Below are 19,892 nucleotides of genomic sequence, written 5' to 3' on the forward strand. Positions count from 1 at the left end.
AAGCCCTTGGAGAGCACCTCTGCAGCAAAGAAAGACAGCATCAACACAGCAGGGCAACAGCAAGGCAGTCCTCTTCAGAAAGCAGTCAGGTGAGTCCTTTAGGCAGCCAGGCAGTTCTTCTCATCAGGGTGCAGGTTCTGGTTCAGGTGTCTTCTCCAGGAAGTGTCTGAGTGAATGAACAAGGAGCTGTCAACTAAACCCAGCCAGAGGTGGATTATAAGGCACAGAACGATTTAAATGCAGAGAAATATTCACTTTCTAAAAGTGGCATTTTCTAAAATAGTAATATTAAAACTTCACCAGTCAGCAGGATTTTGTATCACCATTCTGGCCATACTAAATACGACCTTTCTACTCCTTTCAGATCAGCAGCTACCACTCAAACAATATATGAGGGCAGGCCCAATGTTAGCCTATGAAGGGAGCAGGCCTCACAGTAGTGTAAGAACGAATTTAGGAGTTTTACACTACCAGGACATGTAACCTACACAGGTACATGTCCTGCCTTTTACCTACACAGCACCCTGCTCCAGGGGTTACCTAGGGCACACCTTAGGGGTGACTTATATGTAGAAAAAGGTGAGTTTTAGGCTTGGCAAGTACTTTTAAATGCCAAGGCGAATTGGCAGTGAAACTGCACTCACAGGCCTGAGACAAGGTTAAGGGGCTACTGAAGTGGGTGGCACAATCAGTGCTGCAGGCCCACTAATAGCTTTTAATCTACAGGCCCTTGGCACATATAGTGCACTCTACTAGGGACGTATAAGTAAATTAAATAGCCCAATTGGGTGTGATCCAAAGTTACCATGTTTAAAGGGAGAGAGCATATGCACTTTAGCACTGGTTAGCAGTGGTAAAGTGCACAGAGTCTAAAACCCATCAAAAACAGTATCTCAAAAGTGGAGGGATGCAGGCAAAAAGTTAGGGGTGACCACCCTAAGGCTGTCAGGTCTAACATCCACATTCACCTGGGTTTGTGTTTTTATTACAGACTCAAGATGTATAATATTGATTGTATGGTTGTGGGTAAATGCGGAACAATATAAGTCAACAGGTCCTCCGGTTAGGATCTAAAGAGGCGACAAAATTCTAAGTCCATTCACTAACAGTGAGTCATTCATCCTAAATCGGCATATGCTTTATATTCCGGATGGGGCTGTGGATGACTTTGTCTTGGCTATTGTACATCCTTAACATGGTGCCATGGCGCTGACTCCCCATGAAAGCTACCAAGCCCACCCAGATGGTTTCCACATGGACAGCCCTTATATGCGATTGTATGCTTTTTCTTTTGTTACTACTAGGGGTGATTAGAGGTGTGCCCAAGTGCCATCAGTTTTGGGATTTCAGGTTACTTGTGGGAGGGAGGGGGGTTGTATATAGTATATTTCAATGGGTCACGCTACATTCCAATGCAATGGTCACACATGTACGCTATACAAAACTACAGACACATACCCCCCAGTGATGGGAACATGCCACGACACACATCACTAAAGCATCTTATATACCATGGGTACTCATAAACCGAATACTATACAGGAATATACCATCCTAACATGGAATGTACAGGGGATGGCTATGCCTGCTAAGAGACATCGCATTTACATTTTCCTTAAACATCATAGGGTTCACTTTGCTATTCTGCAGGAAACACACCTGCTAGACAAGGACTTGCAGACATTAAGGAAGCGTTGGCGGGGTCAGATATTTGGTGCCTCGGCCTCTGCATACGCGAGGGAGGTTTTGATATGGATAGCACCTGGGGTATCTTATGTGCAGCACACACAGAGGGCTGACATAGGGGGACGGCATGTTGTGTTGGAAGGACAGTTGGATGGCAAACTATCAACTATTGTGGGGGTTTACGCTCCCAACTGTGCACAGGGTGAATTCTTCAAGACACTTACCCCTGCTCCGCTGACCTACCCCATGGCTCCTACCATCTGGGGAGAGGACTTTAATTGTGTTCCTGATGTGTTACTGGACCGTTCATCCCCCACCTGTAGAGGAAGCAATGAGCAGGCAAAATTCTAGCTTACTGACTGCCTGGGCCAAGGATAACGGGTTGCATGATATGTGGTGCATGGGTCACCCGACACATAGGGAGTGCTCCTTTTATTCCCCCATATATGATATCCACACTAGAATAGACTTGATCTGGAAAACCCCCTCTATGTGCTCTATAATAACACATTCACATTATCTGGCTAGGACGATCTCTGACCACTCCCCGCTGCTGATGATGTACAATGGGGGAGACTGCGCTCCACTATACCCACCTGGCGATTGCAGAGTGAGGCACTGCTGGACACCCCATTTAGAGACGAATTAGCTAATTGTATTACACAATACTTGAGACTAAATACTGGGTCCACCACAATGAGGGCTACGGAGTGGGACGCTCATAAGGTAGTAAGGGGTCACTGTCTGTCGGCCTCGTGGGGGTTGCGCAGTTCCTTACACAAGGAAGTTATCACATTGGAAAGGGCCAAGTGTGCCCTGGAAGTATCAATCGCACATCATAAAGCACCGATTGAGTCCCTTTGTGATAAACAAAAGTTCTATGAGGAGGCGGATCAGCGCCTCTGTCGACATTATTACAATTGTCACCTAACACAATTACACACAGAGGGCACCCGCTCTCGTTGGCTTCTGGCATGGTTACTTCGTGAGGAGCAGCAACACACCCCAAAAGGAGCCATACAACTAGTGGATGGAACAATGGCTTCCTCCCAGGCTGCCATCAATGATGCCTTCAGAGAATATTACGTTGGGTTATACCAAACGCAATTGACATGCGCTACTCAACTATTGGAGCTATTCCTGCGTGAGACACCGCTTACAAAGCTTTCCACACTTAATAAAGAAGCACTTGAGGAACCCTTGACACTAGAGAAAATTAACGTTGCTATAGCACAAAAAGCCTGCAATAAAACACCTGGCACAGATGGTCTCCCGCCTCCTATTATCTGTGTTCAAGGAAGCATGGAGTCGAAGGCTGCTTCCGGCATCCCAAAGAGAGGCATTGATAGTGGTACTCCCCAAACCTGGTCACAAACCCACGGACATAAAATCGTATACACTGTTATCCCTTCTCAACCTTGACTGTAAAGTCTTGGGCAAAGTGCTATCGAACAGACTTGCCCCTATCATTCGTACATGAAGACCAAAACGGGTTTATACCAAATCAAAATACATTCCTGAATATACGAAGATTATTAAGCATGCTCAGCGATACCCCATCTGGGGCATATGGCAATGTGGCCGTGTCTCTAGATGTAGAGAAGGCATTTGACAGCTTAAGTTGGGACGTTTTGTTTGCCACACTGAGGCATATGGGATTTGGTCAGGGATTTGTGCGCTGGGTGCAGACTCTATAACGCTGATCCAATTTCTAGGGTAAAGACGGGAGGCTTGATATCAGAGAGCTTTCCAATTGGCAAAGGGACTAGACAGGGTTGTCCATTATCACCCCTACTGTTCGCTGTCGCGATGGAACCTCTTGCTGCTCAGTAATGCATGAGAGCTGTGTAATGGGGGATTCGCAGGATGGGGACGTATCACATTGTGTAGCTTTATGCGGATGATGCACTAATTTACTTGGAAACCGAGAGAGATACGCTACCCGATTACTGGACACCTATGGAGCAATATCAGGCCTATGGGTCAATTGGTCCAAATCCTGTTTATTTTCCCTAGTTATACTTCCAACAGCTGCAGGGGAGGCACTCCCTCCATGTCGGCTGAAATGGTACGTAGACACCTTTAAATACCTAGGCATACAAATATATCATAAGGCAGATGATCTGAGGGACAGTAACCTGGGACACACGCTTTGCTCTATGAAAGGTTCGCTCCAATTTTGGAGCTCACTGCCTCTCTCTCCCTTGGCTAGGGTGGCAATAGCGAATATGCTGATTCTACCAAGGCTCTTATACTACTGCGCAGCATTGCCTATAATTGTCCCTAAGGGTTTATCTCGTGAACTCAATAGCTTACTACTGGGGCTCATCTGGGGACGAGACAGACACCGAGTTGCACTCACAACCCTACAATGCCCGCTACAGTAGGGGCGACTGGGTGCCCCGAACTTTGAATAATACTATGCTGCAGCACAATTACAGTGGCTGTTATATTGGATGAGAATGCCTGAGAAACTTGAGGCATCATGGGTACAAACGTACCTGGCAGATATCCCCTTGTATACATGGCTATCAGAACATACACCAAAACTAACTGGGGACAACCTTTTACTGACGGCAGTGCACACCAACTGGCGAAGATATATATACAGGGCGGGAAATATAACCCCCCATATTCATCCCTCATCCCGATAGGCCAAATACCGGGAGGTACACAATTATTCCGAACTCATTCCACTACCCACTGGGTAGAATCAGGGATAGAGTCAGTGGGGGACTGCTTCGAGTATGGCGCCTTGATGTAATTCGAAGCTATTATGGATCTTACTTCGTTGGGACCGGGACATTTGATCACTTACCACGCTATATGTCATCTAATTAAAACTGAATGGGCTCAAGGAGCCCAGAAACTCTCCCGCCTTACATATACTGTTATCAAAGTGTCTCGGTATCCTAGATTTCACTACACGCAATTTAACTTGGTTCACCAGACGTATCTATCCCCATATCGTATTCAACGCATGTACCCTGCATCATGCCTTGTATGTCCTTGTTGTGGGCTCCCTACAGCCCGCTTTTACCACATGTTATGGAAATGTACTCTGCTGCAAAGAGTATGGCAAAGCATAGTGGCAGACATAACAGACATAACAGACCATATATATTTACCCCTAACCTGGAATCCTGTCTTACGCCCTAAATCCAAGCAGCACATACACATTCATAAATTTGCCGACTTAGCATTCATCATGTACAAACGATTAATTGCTATGAGATAGAAGGCATCTCATCCACCAGAGTTGTTCGACTGGTGTATTATGACACTAAAATGGGCACACTTGGAAACTCATGTACATGCACTTACATGACAGGGGTCAGTTACGCACAGGCTATGACTCATGGGAAACAGTGACAAATTTGGAAGCTAAAAATGATGCACGTCCTCCGTGATTAAATAAACGGCAGGCAGAATACCAAAATGTGTTTAAGCCTCTTTTACCTCCCAAAGACAGACTGGTGGTGGGGGACCTGAAGATGAATCTGTACTAAGATACAGCGAACTTCGACAATGTTCTATAAGTAACGGATCATTCTGGGTGGACCTGAAACGGACTGAGGTACCAATAACACTAATTATCCAAAAACGGATCAAGAGGGAATAATGTAAGAAAGACAACTCATTTGACTGTCCGAGCATTAGACTGGGTTGCAGGGATGAACACTGAGGAAACTAATAAAATCATCACTAGAAATGTCTTACAGTGAACAGGAATGTTGAAGGTGGTACGTAATATATGTAGTACATGTACTGCAACTAGGGTGATGTAATGTAATAGTACTGCATTCACATACTGCTTGGTGTCATGTGTTAGCCTCCATGCTAGAATCAATGAACAGTGTTTTTGGAACGTGGTGTATAGCAACCCAGTTTTGCAATTGTTATCGGCAACATATGTTGAAATTAATAAAACAGAGAAGGGCGGAAATCTGGCCGTGGCCATACTGGTGGATGGTGATAAGGTGGCACTGCTGCCACTAGCAGCACCACACCAGTAGAACACTGCCAGCTCTATCATGACATATGATATGGCCTGGCGGTGGTCTGCTGGCGGACGCTGCTGGCGGTAGCAGCGCCCCGTCCTGTTCATTGATGGAAGACCAGCTGGATGAAGGTAAATTGGGCTTCCGACAGAGGGTGGGGGGTGTTGTGTGTGTGCGTGTGTGGGGTTGTGTGCGTGAATGCCTCTGTGTGTGTAGTGTTGTTTGTGTGGGTGTATGAATGTGTGTGAATGCGTGTAAGAATGGAAATGTGAATGCGTGACTGCATGTCAGTGTGAATGTGTGTAGGGATGTGCACAAGCATGACTGGATGTATGTGTGTATGAATGCGTGAATGCCAGTGTGAGTGAGTGGGCGTATGCGTGATGCATGTCTGCAAGTGTGTGTGTGTGTGTGTATGGGGGGGTGGGGGATCGGAAGAGGGGGGAGTGTGGATGGATGGGGGCTTCTGGGGAGTGTTTGGAGGGGTGGGTGAGCCTCCTACCAGTGACAGGGAACAAATTCCCTGTCACTGGTAGGGCCTACCGCCATGGTTTTCGTGGCATTGCTAACGCCATGAAAACCATGGTGGTAGGCTGGCTCAAAATGCCACTGGCGGTACTATAGCGGCCACCTGGCTGGAGACTGATATCTCTGGCCCGGCAGCTGCTACCACCATGGCGGTATGAATGGTAAATTGGCTGGTTGACTGCAGCCAAACCTGCCAACGTCATAATGTGGTGGTATGCACCGCCAGCCTGTTGGCGGTACTACCGCCACATTAACACCTACCGCGGGGTCATAATGACCCCCTATATATTGCCCAGTCTGGAGATACCCTGCAAGTCCCATTGACTGTGGTCTTCTATATGTCTCAGTCTCAGTCTCACTAATCCTTCCAAGTCACATGCCAGTGTCTGTAGAGTCATCCTACACTTCCGTTTCATTTTACAGGTCACCTTCTTCCAAGTCCTGATTACTGTTACCGTCAGTGTGAGAATGGCTACAGACTGTGTTCTGTTGTATATGTACAAAGTATAGTACCATGGGTCCATGGCCTGCCTGTCCGCCATCAAGGATGGTTCACCTTGGCTGCAAATATCCAGTCATTGTTTATCAGCAATTTTGTTGCCCAATAATAGAGGCGGAGGTCTAGGAGAGCAATGCCCTTCTTGTGTGTTTTCCAGATCAAGCATGACAAGGCTATCCTCGCCTTCTCTGCATTCCAAACCTTATTTTTGTGGAGGAATGCCCACAAAGTGCTTGAAAACCTGAATATCTTTAGGGTTCGTGAAATGGACTTTAACTAATCTGGAAGTTATAACAGGATGTCATCTGTGTACAGTGAGATTATGCCCTACTATACATAGAGGGTCATTACGACCCTGGCGGTCGGCAATAATGTGGCAGTAAGTACCGCCAACAGGCTGGCGGTACTAACTGCCACATTTTGACATTGGCTGAAGCCAACCCGCCAATGTACCACTCTAACCGCTACGGCGGTAACAGCCACCAGGCTGAAGATATCCATCTCCAGCCTGGTGGCTGCCATTGGGTCGCCTGCGGGATTATGACCCCACCTACCGCCATGGTTTTTGTGGCATTCGTAACACCACGAAAACCATGGCGGTAGGCCATATCAGTGACAAGGAATTCCTTCCCTGTCACTGATAGGGGTCTCCCCCCTACCTCTCCAGTTACCCCCCCACCTCTCCATACCCCCCAACATCCATGCCCCCCCTTCACACACACACATTCACACATACATACATTCATGCATACATCCAATCACAGACACATCCGCACACACTTCTAAACATACACACATTCACATTTCACAACATACACGCACTCACACGTCCGTACATGCACAAACGCATTCAACACTCAACTCAGCATTCATGAAAACACACATACATTCACACACACCCACAAACAACGCCCCCCTCCCCTGTCGGAGACCCGACTTACCTGGATCCAGTGTGTCGTCTGGCAGAAGAAGGGACGGGCGTGGCTACTGCCAGCAGTGCCCACCAGCAGAACATCGCCAGACCATATTATTTGTCAATATACGGCTGGTGGCGGTCTATTGGTGTGGCGCTGGTGGTGGTAGCAGCGCCACCTTATGCCATCCGTTGGTATAGCCACAGCCGAATTTCTGCCATGCTTGTGGCGGGAATCCGGCTGTGGTCATAATATGGCAGACAGCTGTTAGCCGCGGGTACAGTCTTTTTACGGCTGTCACCGCGGAGGTAGGTGGTTTTTACCTGAAATGAGGGCCAAAGTTCCAGCGTAATACCCTGGACAGGGGGCTACAATGGGACCAATTGGCTAGTGACTCCAGAGCTAGTGCAAAAAGCACAGGGGATAGAGGGCACCCCTGTTGGATGCCCCTCTTTATGTTAAACTCTTCTGAGACTGCCCCACTAAGCGAAACCCAGGCAGTTGGTCACTGGTATTGCAAGTGTAACCAAGCAAAGAAGTAGCGCCCGATACCGGGACACCGGAGCAAAAACATTAAATACGGCCACTCTAATTAATCAAATGCATTCTTGGCTTCCAGCACCAGTCGCCCAGTGGGTTGGTACAGAATTGTTCTCTGTGCCAAACATCCACATAGATGGTGGAGGTTGTGCCTTGGTGATCTATATGGCATGAAACCTGATTGATCTGGTGCTATCAAGTCATAGAACTGTTACGCAGTTTGCCAGGACCTTGGCCAGTAATTTTGTTTTAATATTCAAGAGTGATTTTGCATCCTTCTCAGCTCTCAAGTCATATAATCAAACAACCAAACATTTATAGAGTGCAGAAAATCACCTGTGAGGGTCTCGAGGCACTGGAGCTGTATGCTGCTATATGGAGGAATGATCATTCGAACATCCAGGTCAATATAGCAGATTTCAAACAGGCGCCACCACTTGTTTCTTCACACATTTAAAGAACTCCGCAGGGAAACCGCTAGGGCCCGGAGACTACCTACTTGTGGGTGGAGTACTCCGTTCTGCCCACGGATTTGGTGGCTTTGATGGCGGCCGCCAAAAGACTGCCAGTGTTGACAGTCTCACGACCACCGGATTACGAGTCACAGACATAAGTTCGCCCAAAAACAGCCAAAAATCTGACAGCTCCAGGCCGGCTGAGGGCAGGAGAGAGGCGGTCCCATCACAAGTACTGCTACGCTGACAACATACTGCCCTCCATATCATGACCCACATATCAGCACAACAGTCCTTCCACTATGGCAACCCATTGGCGGTGTGACCCACAGCACTCAAAAATACACCTTCTGAAGAATCCAAAGCCACATTGGACAGTACGAATACCCCACACCTCAGACACATACTCACATGCAACACACCCACACACACCACAATAAAAAAAAACACACATCCCACAATCCTTTGCAAAAGGAACGATTCACACAGACCTAGAGATACTGCGATGCCCAATATCTAGCACATATACTCATTGGCACACACACATGTCACACACAGCACAACTGGCACACAAACACCACAACCCACCACCACAAGAACCGAAACACCCCACACACCCCATCAAGCAACAAACACATCACCCTTGCGCACAACAGCTTCCACAACAAGCCATTTCACTAGCACCATGTCCCCTCAAAATCACCCACGATTCACAGTCGAAGAGTCATGGGTAATGGTCGATGAAATCATCAGGGTAGAGCCACAACTGTTTGGAGCACAGGTCCAGCATACATCCATAGCCAGGAAAATGGAGTTATGGTGGAGGATCGTCTACAGGGTCAATTCAGCAACCATCCATGCATAAGGGAGGATATCAGGAAGAGGTGAAACGACCTATGGGGGAAGGTGTGTACCATGGCATCACAACATCACATCATCATCAAAAAGACTGGCGATGGGCCCCCGCCTTCTCCCCCAGAGTTTACAATGTGGGAGGAGAAAGTCTTGGATATACTGCATCCAGAGAGCCTGACTGGAATACCTGGAGGACTGGACTCTGGTAAGTCACTAAAAATCCCCTGTCACCAGCGACTCCTGCACAGCATGGGTCCTCACCGCCCTATCACTCCCTAATTCAACCCACCTCACAATTCCCCTCCCCCACCCAAACACCCAATGCCCCTTCCCTGCATGCCACACCAGCCCACTGCTGAGGCAAAAACAACAAGTGATGGACGGAATGCTGAACAATGTCAAACATTCACCCCCAGTACAGAGATCTGGGCCTAAATCCATCGTTTTTTTGCCACCCATGCCGTTCCCGTTTGGACCCAGCTATAAGCAAATCAGTCTTTACCTTGTTCCCCATGGGAACAGTCCAGCCCAAACTGCCAAGACAGGTCCTCCCTGGATTGGAAACAAGCATCCTAGGACCGGTTTCAGGGTATCACCCTTTATCAGCCAGGCTAGCTTGATTCCAGTGGCATGGGGCTCACGGGACCCATGTCTGGGCATACCCTTCCCATTTGGGGCAACAAATGCAAAAAGAACAAGTGATAGACGAAATGCTGAACGATGTCAAACATTCACCCCAAGTACAGAGATCTGAGCCTAAATCCTTTGTTTTTTTGCCACCCATGCCGTTCCAGTTTGGTCCCAGCTATAAGCAAATCAGTCTTGACCCTGTTCCCCATAGGAACAGTCCAGCCCGAACTGCCAAGCCAGGTCCTTCCTGGACTGGAAACAAGCATCCTAGGACCGGTTTCAGGGTATCACCCTTCATCAGCCAGGCTAGCTTGAGTCCAGTGGCACACGGGACCCACATCTGTGCATACCCTTCCCACTTGAAGCAAGCCCACTGCCATCATCCCCACACAGTACACCCTGATTACACGGATAGCACTCACAATGGCAAGCAATACAACTCCCACAATACATGACTCTCCACACATGAAAAGCTGCCAGTTCCACTTGGAACACCTGCACCTAAAACCATTGCAACAGCTACAATAACTGGATGCTTCAACTGCATATCACTACATGGCAATGACAGCTATGCTATCGACATTCCACATGGATCATGGAACCAATTCCACAATCCATCACCCACTAACAATATCTGCAGTGCTGCATCCGTCATTGCCATCATGGAAAAGCAAGTCAAGCCATTGTATGCAACATTCAATGATAGGAACGAGTACACCTCCACAACGTAACTCTCCCCATCTCCATCCACAGGCACCCCTGCCACTGCCATCCTGCAGAGGATGCCAGAGACAAACAGCCCCCCTCGCCCCAGGATGAAGGCACCAGTGAGGAATACAGCTCTGGATGTCTGGGCCCGTCTGGGACATCTGTTCAGTCCACCACCCCACCATTCTCACCCTGCCCACATCTGAGCCCCCCACGCTTCTGGTAACAACAACATAGGCAACCCCTCATCCCCAAACCTGTGTCCCAAGGACTGTTCAAACAGCAGTGTGCCCCACAGTACAGGGACTTGAGTCTACCCCTCACACCCAAGACGATGATGGTCCTGGTGTAGCTGGGAGTGGGCACACTGTGCCAGGGGCACCGGCATAGGGGGCCGAGGCCAGTGGGAGGGCACCTGCGGGCCATGGGATGGGCCCCCTAAGGGAAAGGACTGGCCAGGAAGCCATCTTCCAAGTCCTGGGAGAATACCAGCAATCCCAGGACAAGATGGGCCAGATACTCTCCACCTTCGAGGAGAACCAGAGGCTTCAGAGGGAATACCACCAGAAGGTCATGCAGCACTGGCAGGCTCTTAATGCCACCACGACCACCATTGCAGGGGTGCTAAAGGAACTCACATCCATCCAGCGTGCGTCCTCTTCCCACCAGCAGGCCCCTTCCACTAACCACATACAATCTGTGCCATTCACTTCTGCATCAGATAGTGGAATGGAGGCCCTGCCAGAGGAACCACAGGCCACTAGCACCCCTCCTTCTGTAGCTGTGGAACCCCCACAAATGAGGTCATCCATCCAGACATCCTGCTGTAGCTAATGCCAAGGCCAAGACCACTGCCAAGAAGTGAAATTCTCCTCAACTTTCTCCCTTGTGTGTCACTGGCACACCCTGTTGACTGTCCAATGTCATCTCTCCATTTTCCCAGGGTCCTTGGATACTGGACCTGTACTATCAACAGCTTGTCGAACTGCTCTGATGATTTCAACCACCATGATCCCACTCATCACCCACTGCATTTGTAAATCACAATAAACAACATTGGGCAGAACTACTGCTTATCTTTCTTTATTGTAAAATCTATGAATTAGCTGCTGTACAATATGTCAGTTTACTTAAACCATTGACCAGCAAAGGTCTGTATGATGGACAGAAGGTGGAGGCATGTGCAGCAAGTTTGGTGGTAGAACAGACTCATCATCAAATCCTGTGTCAAGGGAGCCACCAATCAAGGCAAGAACCAGAGTAGCACCACCCAAATTACCTGCAAATACACCAAGACAGGGACAACCATTACTATAGAAGTCACTGTTGCCCAGCCAACACACATGCAGTACATTGTCGTCCTCCCTAGTGTGAGTACCCAAGTGGCATGTGAACACAAATGACCGTAGCAGATCCACATATCCATGACATCCATCCCTAATGGTCTATCTCTCACACCTCACAGTACCCAACTAAAGCTTAGTTCCACTGTCAATATGAGTTCCTTCCATATCTGTTCATTGTGTACAGTGAGGGGACAAGTTGCTATACTGTTGACACAACCTTGGTTGCCAGTCCTTTAGCAACTCACATTGTATGACTAGGATGAGGCATCATGGCCATTCCCTTGCAGATGTGATGGCAGCAAACAGCACAGCATACATACCACTAACATGAACAGTAACACCCACCCTGATGGGCAATATCTCATTGCCACAAACCCACACAGAGGGATAGCTGCACTTAACATCTCCACTGATGGCACACACCAGGATGAGCTATATCACAAGGCAGACAGGAGAACAGTTAAAAAACAAGACACTTGACACATACCTGTAATCACTGGAAGTATTGTGGATCAACTCAATCTTAGAGTCAGCTACATCCTCATCATCTGCCTCATTCATCATCTGTTTCTATGTCACCATTATCAGCCACAAGTCCAGCTGCCACCTCCTCAACATCCAGACATATGTGACGTCTCAGAGCCAGATTGTGTGTCTGATGTCTGAAGTCCACTGCTGTTGGTGTGATGCCACTCTACATGACTTTCTCCTTCTGTCTGCGTCACTCATGCAGGTCAGCGCCCATCAGAAGTAGGGGGTTTGGGGTGCCATCACCAAGCAAGTGTGGACCCTCGGGGCCCATGCCCAACAGAGCACGCACTGCAGAAAGCCGTGGGAGGACCTGAGACGCTGGGCCCGGAAGACCGCGGAGGCCCAGCTGGGGACGTCCTCCCAATGAAGGAGGGGTGCCGGTCAGACCCTGATCCCCCTAATGGCCCACATTTTGGCAGTGGCTCACTAGCGGGTAGATGTTGTGTAGATCATTGGTAGTTGCACATCGGCTATGGGTATGAGCCAAGTGTAGCATGAAGCAGGCAACTATGATATGGCAGACATTCAGTGGCCTGTAGAGCAGGGCATCTTCTAAGATGTATAGACACCAAAATTTGGCTTTTAGTAGGCCAAAGGTCCTCTCAATGAAACGCCTCATCCTGCCGTGGGCCTCATTAAAACGGTTTTCACTATCATTGTTGGATATCTCACTGGTGTCAGCAGCCATGGAAGGTTAGGTTAGCCAGAGTCACCTTTATGCACAAAGGTTGGACCTATCACATTACCGGTAGTGACACAGGGTATAATGTGAAGAGAGGTGTCATAACAGTTGCACACATACTATTGGATATATACCAATGAGCCAGGCCCTCCCTCTCTGTAGTTGTGCCATCATGTGTGGCACATTGCTGTTTTCTCAGGATGTAGGAGTCATGCACAGATCCAGGAAACTTGGCTGCCACGTGTGAGATGTACTTGTCAGCGAGACACTCCACCTGGACATTGATGAAGTAAAAGCTTTTACTGTTCATGTAAACATGTTCATTCACCCTGGGAGGAACCAAAGCAATGTGGGTGCCATCTATGGCACCTATCACATGAGGGACATGTATCATAGCATAGAAGTCAGATTTAACAGTGGGCAAATCCACACGTTAGGGGAACCTGATGTAGCTGTCCAGGTGTTTCAGTAAAGCACACAGCACATCATTCAACACTATACTGAACATAGGCTGTGATATCCCTGCTGCGAAGCCCACTGTCAACTGAAACGAGCCTGCGGCAAGGAAGTGTAGAACAGATAAAACCTGTACTGTGGGAGGGATGGCTTAGGGATTACTGATAACTGGCAAGAGATCCGGTTCCTACTGGGTACACAGTTCCATGATGGTCTGACGGTTCAGATGATATGTCTGAATGATGTGTCTCTCTTCCAGGGTAGCAGGGTCAACTAGGGGCTGGTACACTGGTGCATGTCTCATTCCCACCATTGAATGGTATTTAGAAATAAGAGAGAGGAAAAGCCACATGCTGATGTCGACAGTTCACATGTTGATGTCGACAGTTCACATGCCACCTAACACTATACATGTAGCTTGGTAACACACACATTTGGTTAGGCCGCCTACGATGCAGCAAGTGACTGCACATGTCGTGTAATAGTTATCAGTACACACACTTGACTATCCCTGAATGTCACATGTGTGAACCTTACTTTGATGTCTGAACATGGATTATGTATGCACATGTCAGTAGAATTCATACATGATGCACTTATCATTCACCTACAATACACTAGCTACATGTCAAATGGCAGCCGCCTGTCTTGCAGACACAGGACAGATGGAAGTGACTTAACTACGCCGGCGTTATTGGTCATGACGGGAGGCAGTCGCAACTGCTATGCAACCTCTCATTGGATAAAATTGTTGCCTATGGGAGACTGGGGCCAATGATGATCACCACCGGCGGTGATGGTCATGCACGCAGCAGCTGTGACCACCATTTTATGTAGCATAGCTCACGTGACTCCTGACACTCATGCTTGCAAGATCTCCACCGCGTGAGCTGCTGTGTTCTGTCTCTGGGAGCATTATACCATGTCCTGCAGGACATAGGGCCCCTGCCTTCACCCAGGACGAACTGGAAAAAGCTCATGAATGGGGTCCTACCCCTCTGTGGACAGTTGTATGGGGCACCAGAGCAGCAGGTGAGTCTATTGTTTCTGTTCTCTCTGATGGTGATGTGTGTGGGGTTGAGAGGCCTGGGGATGTCACAGATGGAGTGGATACATACAGATGTTAAAGGAGTAGGTGCAGAAATGCCATCAGTTTCTCCAGTCCTGCTCCTTGAAGACTCGGTGGGATGTACCATGAAGCCATCACCAGATCTTTTCCATTCCACGTACCCTTCACTGCCGCCCAGCATCCTCAAAGGTCCGCCTACATCCATGTGACCTGGAATGGCAGGAATCTGCAAACCAATATTCCTGTTCCCATAGTACCTGCTGAAAAGCATGCGTGTACCAATGTTTTGTATCTCTTCTCCCCAGAAACCCACAATTGTTGCCCACCAAGAGGGTGTCTGAGGCGTAGCATTCGAGATATCATGTAACCACCCCTTGCTTCAGTTTTTTACCCAGGCAGCTAACATTCCAAGAGAGAAGCTCATTGTCTGTGCCTTCGCTACTACTTGTGTCCTCCTGTATCATCTGTGGATACCTTCAGGACTCTCTGCACCAGTCCCTCCTCCACGTAGAAGTGATGTGGAACAATAGTTGCAGCAACAACTTGTGCGCTTCCCCAAACCCATCGCAAAATATAGGCAAAGCCAGATCCAAGAGGAGCACCCAACAAACGAAAATGGACCAATTTATGGCTCAGGGTGCATTCAGAGGGCCATGGTCTGTGGGAGTTGAGGCCCAGCGGCGCATTAACGAACCATCAGGGGCTCAGATTCTGCCAGCCATTGAGGCTTTGGGGCTAGCGGTGCAGCAAAAATTGAGGCTGTATCGCTAGATGTGAACCTACTCAGGATGGACTTGCCAAAGTGGCAGGAAGATCCATAGAAACAGACAGCCAGGTCACAGAGATGCAGGAAGCGGTTTTCCACTGATAGCCGCTGTGACAGCACTCGTATCTCACTCAAGTAAGATGGAGGCATGGCTCTAAGATATAGAGGGGCGCTCCTGTAGGTGTAATTTCAGATTTGTGGGGTTCCTTGAGGGTGCAGAGGGAAGTAAACCAGAAGTCCTTCTGGGGAAGTTAATTATGAAAGAGCTCCTGAGCGCGAGCCTGTCATAGTTCTTCGTAGTCGAAAGGGCACATAGATCCTTAGCCCCAATGCCACGGCCAGTTGCTCCCCCAAGACCTTTCTTAGCTAGGTTCCTCAACTACAGGGATTGCAATGGTACGAAAACAGGAAGATTAGAAGTTTGAAAATCACACCATATGCATCTTCCTAGATTACATCACAACTGTTCAATTACAGAGAAAATCCTTTAGCGACATCAAACAAAAGCTGAAGGCGATGGGACAGACATACATGTTACTATTTCCAGCCAACTTGAAAGTGATCCATGAAGGCCGCTCTCACTTCTTTATGACACCCGAGGAGGCATGGGACTGGTTGGAGATCAGGAGCAACAATCGAATTCCGGTGATGCCCTCGAGACAGGGCCGTGATGGGGCATGCCGTGAGAGAGGTCCAGAGTTCATTCCTTGATAGAGATGCAGGCACACTGAAAGCCTTCACACTCTGGTACAAGGGTGGTGGTGCGGCTGGATGGCACGCTAAACGTAAAAACACAGTGACCGGAGTGGGAGGAGGCCAGAGTACTGATCGAGTCTGTTACCTCAGCTACGTCATCCTGCACAGATTCAGATCAGCAGGATGTCCCCAGCCGCTTAACAGGAGATGCAGGAAATGTGAGGACTTCAGGTGTGAGGGGGAGATGCCAACAAAGTACTCTATGCAGATAAAGGCATATGAAACCCTAGCACAAACTTTGGCCCATATTTATACTTTTTGACGCTAAACTGCGCTAACGCAGTTTAGCGTCAAAAAATTTCGCACCGTCTAACGCCATTCTGAAGCGCCATGCGGGCGCCGTATTTATGGAATGGCGTTAGCCGGCGCTAGCAGACCGGCGCTGCCTGGTGTGCGTGGAAAAAAACCACGTAGACCAGGCAGCGCCGGCGTAGGGGGAAAATGGCGTTAGGGCGTCTTAAAATGGGGCAAGTCAGGTTGAGGCAAAAAAATCGCCTCAACCCGATTTGCGCCATTTTTTTCGACGCCCAGACGCCATTTAAATGACTCCTGTCTTAGTAAAGACAGGAGTCATGCCCCCTTGCCCAATGGCCATGCCCAGGGGACTTATGTCCCCTGGGCATGGTCATTGGGCATAGTGGCATGTAGGGGGGCACAAATAAGGCCCCCCTATGCCACCAAAAAAAATTAAAAAATATAACAAATTATACTTACCTGAACTTACCTGAATGTCCCTGGGGTGGGTCCCTCCATCCTTGGGTGTCCTCCTGGGGTGGGCAAGGGTGGCAGGGGTGGTCCCTGGGGGCAGGGGAGGGCACCTGTGGGCTCATTTTGAGCCCACAGGCCCCTTAACGCCTACCCTGACCCAGGCGTTAAAAAGTGGCGCAAATGCAGGGTTTTTTGACCCGACCACTCCCGGGCGTGATTTTTGCCCGGGAGTATAAATACGACGCATTTGCGTCGCCGTCATTTTTTTAGACGGGAACGCCTTCCTTGCATCTCATTAACGCAAGGAAGGCGTTCACGCAAAAAAATGACGCTATTTGCCCATACTTTGGCGCTAGACGCGTCTAACGCCAAAGTATAAATATGGCGTTAGTTTTGCGCCGAATTTGCGTCGAAAAAAATGACGCTAATTCGGCGCAAACAGAGTATAAATACGGGCCTTAATGTTGAAAAAGAACCACTGGGGATCTTGGGGTCCTGCTGACAGGGGTGGAGTGCGTCCTGGGGGCGGCACTGTTCACAGGGCCTAAACACATGCAGATTGGCCTGACCTTTTCCCCCTTCTCTCTATCTCTTAGTCTTTCGTTCTTCCTGCTTTTCCTGCACCACGACATTCCCCCTCCTGTATTTGTTCTCCCCCCTTTTTCTTACAGTGTGTGCATGAATGTATGTAGTACAATAGAGATCATAGGGCACACTGGAGCAGAGCGGCGAATAGGACACTTGTCCAGAGGTCTTTAGCCTCACTGTACTTACTCCTTAGCAATATCACAAGTCTATCACTCTGTTGCGTAGGCTCTCATTATCCTAATGAGACCACTGGATTTTTGGGCGGCAAGATCGTTCGCAGTGTGGGGGACTAAGTCTGACCCACGGTGAAGGACCCTTGTCACCCCAAATTCGGGTTATGCTCCGGCTAACTAGCAGTGCCTTATCTCTCCCGAAGGGAAGAGACAATTGGGCAGCCGAGCGCAAGACATCTTAGTACTTCCCAGGGAAGTTGTGGTCACTCAGGTCACAACCGGTGCTCTCATACACAGTACGGTCTCATATAGAAATAACAAAGGCAATTTAAGTTTTAAAGATTGGTTTAACAAAACAACTGCATTTTATATAGTAGGGCGTGAGCTGCAATAACCAGAACAAATCAACACAGTAGGATTAAAATAGTAACGATGAGAGTGAAGCACAAAAATAAGGCTATCATAGTGCAACTATAATAAGTTCTCTCTAAGTTATATTATGAGCACAGCATGTGAAGCTCTAAGCCTGCCTTTCAGATTCCCCCGGGAGGACATCAACCCTCATACATGAGCAAAGGCCTGTAAACTGCATCAGCATCTGCAACAGGGCAGTCAGCATCTAGTTGTAGGTTCCTGGTTGGAATCTCCCTCTGACCTGTACTAGGACTAGAACGTGATTTTATAACTAACACGCAGATGTTCTAAGAAAATGTCCCTACATAAGGATGTGTATCGTCTACGAACACCAGAGACTAAACTTCTACCACGTGTACCGGCAATGTACCAGACTGGAGCCTTGACTGAAGCACAGGGTGAGCAAGAATGCAGTGTTTGAGAATACAGTGCTGAACTAAGCTAAACAGTGTGATAGAAAGAAGAAAACAAGACGGTAAAACTGTTTATTGTAAAATAACAGTGCAAGCGCAACTGCTTCCCCTTTAAGATTGCTTAGGATTATTGAAGAAACCGTGGCAAAATTGCCTATCAGTTGCATTCCTAAATCTAAGTCCGGGCAGCCCCGTATTCATCCTGAATTTGTTTAAGCACTTCCAGTAGGTTGGCTAGTGTTGGTGTACCGTGTGCCGTGGTATAGAGTGTGGCAAACACCGTGCCCCATGTATTACAATGTTCCACTGTGGGAACCATCCCAAAGGGTAAACACATGGTTAATATCCTATGTTTGTCCTGAGGTCCGGTATGGGGAAATACCGCCTCCAGGTTATTGATTTTTTGTGCCAGCCAAAACGGAGTCTCCTCTCGTTTTGCTGGGACTTTACCCATAATAGAGTGTACAGTCACTGGATTTATACCTGGTGTTACTGCATGTGGTTGTGCTGGAGCAGCACGCGCTGGGTTAGTATTTAGTGTCTGCATTACAAATTGTACTAAGCGTCTATATATTGCCGTTAAGTCAGTATATAAGCGTCGAACCTCAACCACCGCCAAATTCGCAGCCGCAGGATGTGGTGTATAGATGGCCAATAAAGACCAGGTCAGACCGTCATTACTTAGTGGACCTAACCTTACTGGTAACATTGTATGGGGTAGGGCACCATCAAGCCAATTATTATAGTCTTGATAAGATAGAGGAATCTCCAAATATGCGTACGCCCTGTATTGTCCAGGCGCGTTCGCTACTGTATATGTATGGAATGTATGTGTGTTCCCATCAACTGCTGAAAATGCGACCGAAGAGTTAAAAAGTTCTGTTCTATAGGCTGCATGGGCGTCCACCACAAACGTAACTGGACCACCCTGGGCCGTAAGGCCGTGTGCTAGCAAATGAGCCGTGAGCGGTTGTCTCATGTTAAGAGCAATTTGTATAACCTGGGGATTCGCCATCAGTAAAGCACCATGAATTTAGAGAAGGCACACCAAAAGGGGATTTTTTCCTTTTAAGGTTCAAGCTTGAACAACCATCTGCTGAAAATAGGGTTACCTATGCAACAGTGGTGGAAGTCCTCAGTACCACGGACGTCTCCGTATACGGAACTGAGGGAT

This window comes from Pleurodeles waltl, chromosome 3_1 (assembly GCF_031143425.1).
Source record: "Pleurodeles waltl isolate 20211129_DDA chromosome 3_1, aPleWal1.hap1.20221129, whole genome shotgun sequence".
In the NCBI taxonomy this organism is placed as follows: domain Eukaryota; kingdom Metazoa; phylum Chordata; class Amphibia; order Caudata; family Salamandridae; genus Pleurodeles; species Pleurodeles waltl.